Raw genomic sequence first — 2,233 nt, 5'->3', positions numbered from 1 at the left:
GATCGACCAAAATCTTAGAAAGTAATTGAAGTAAAAAAATTTAGCTGTGCTAGAGAACATAAATTATGACCATAATTGTGTTTGCCTAATTTTACATAGCAAATTCATAATCTGCAACTTATTCTGTGTTTGACTGTGTGTGACCATATATAGTTTTACATGAATTAGTTAATATTGGTAAATTTAGACTTAAATTACTAATACAAAAATAACCAACTTTGACAATCCATAAATGTTAGCTAACCATAAAGAAGAAGTGGATTCGAACTAAACAGGAGTGTTTTAATTAATTGATTGAATTATGTGACTTAAGTTCATCTGGTCTTGTAAAATCAGATAAAAACCCCATCTTTGCTCTAAAATTAGGTTAATTTAATAGTAGATAAATTAATTAGTTAACACCGTTCCCTGTGATCGACACCCGACTTACCCAACTATTCTATAATTCGACTAGGTACACTGCCTAGGTGCATTTTAGTTAGTTAAGTTAGTTAGGTTATAAATTATAAAATTAGTGGGTACTTTGGTGCACATCAAGTTTTTGGCGACGTTGCCGGGGAACGGCTTAGTTATAAATTATTTATTTGCTTTTGATTAATCGATCCTTTTTGTGGTATAAAACCTGCAAAAAGTTATTTTACCAAGCATAGTTTAATTTTTATTATTATTATTTTTTTTTTAGTTACAAGATTCACGACGTGAACCCCTAGGCTCACGACGTGAAAACTGTGAATTCTAGTTTTCTTTGATTTTTAGTTTATTTTTCTATTTTAGTTCAGTTTTACGTTTTTATTTTTGTTTTATTTCAGGAGTTCATGACCAGAGGCTCTAATACACCTTTGGTGCCACCGCTTGAAGATCCAGAGTCAGCCCTTCACAAAAAGAAAGATAAGAATGTAAAGGAAGATCAAACACCAAAGAAGACACCCTTACAAGAACTCAAGTCAGTGTTCTCAAAGAAGTCGAGGAAGAAAACAGGAGAGTCAAGTTCTACTTCAAAGGACAAGAGCAAAGTTGAAAACTTAGATCAAATACCTTTCCCAACCGAATCCGAGTATGACTCCGAGACTGAGCTTGGACTTTATACGAGTGAACCCGAGAACGAGCCAAGAAACGAGATGGCAAACATTGAAGAAATGTCAATGGGAGCTTACAAGAAGCGAATTCGTGAAGATGTTGGTCCAGGTTTAGTACAACCAGCGATACCTGCCACTGCCACATTCGAGCTGAAGGGACATATCCTCACTGCACCAAAGGATATCCCAATTTTATGGGAAGGATCATGAGGATGCATTTAAGCATCTAGATGAAGTCAACGACATTGCTGACTATTTCAATGTCCCGAATATTAACAGAGACACCATCTTACTAAGGATGCTACCAGTCACTTTCAAGGGAGCTGCAAAAGACTGGTTGAAAGCACTTCCTCCTGGTACAATCACTACTTGGGCTCAAATGCGTGAGAAATTTCTAGATCAGTTTTGCCCACCTTCCAAAATAGCTAAACTCAAGAAGGCAATAGCCAACTTTGAGCAACAGACGGGGGAGTCACTATACGAAGCTTGGGAGCGCTACAAGGGATTGTTAAGGAATTGTCCTCAACATGATCTAAATGTTCAACAAGAGATGTCTATTTTCTACGATGGGGTCAATGTTATGACAAGACAACTCCTTGACTCTCAAGGGCCATTGACATAGAAGAATCCAAGGGAGGTCAAGGAGTTAGTTGAAGAATTCGCAAGACACTCTCGTGAGTACCACAACCCAAGACAAGATGGAGCAAAAGGTAGTGGGGGTACGCATTCTGAAAAATGGCTGCTATGATGGCGATGCTCAATACTATGGACCGGAGATTGACACAAATGGACCAATCAATTCATGCAATTAAAGTTGGGTGTGAACGATGTAATGGACCACACTTGACTAAAGATTGCAACTTGGACGAGTATGGGAACAAAAGGGCTCAAGTTTGCTACTCGAGTGGGGATAAGTATGATGAGGATTGGAGAAAACCAAAGAAAGAGTGGCTGCCATATGATGAATACAAGAAGCAAAAGGAAGAGAAATTTAAGCAGATAGGCCGAGGCTTCTATCAAAAAGAGCAACCACCATCCGAAAACAAAGTAAACTTGGAAAATATTTTGACCCGATTTATGGAAGCATCCGAGAAAAGGCATGATGATACCGATGCAGTGCTAAAGGAACACATGAGTATGATGAAGGAACAACACAA

At 38.0% G+C, this 2,233-nt stretch overlaps 1 non-coding gene across 1 annotated transcript; it reads right to left on the bottom strand.

Annotated features, from left to right (window-relative positions):
• Nucleotides 1–1,503: 1,503 nt before the first annotated feature.
• Nucleotides 1,504–1,610, bottom strand: LOC145161968 (small nucleolar RNA R71). Its single transcript, XR_013738823.1, has one exon. It is a non-coding gene; the product is annotated as a small nucleolar RNA R71 (small nucleolar RNA).
• Between the last annotated feature and the right edge of the window lie 623 nt (nucleotides 1,611–2,233).

Source organism: Lactuca virosa, chromosome 2 (genome assembly GCF_052849685.1).
Source record: "Lactuca virosa cultivar CGN04683 chromosome 2, Lactuca_virosa_CGN04683_v6, whole genome shotgun sequence".
In the NCBI taxonomy this organism is placed as follows: Eukaryota; Viridiplantae; Streptophyta; class Magnoliopsida; order Asterales; family Asteraceae; genus Lactuca; species Lactuca virosa.
This window is presented reverse-complemented; position numbering and strand designations above follow the sequence as displayed.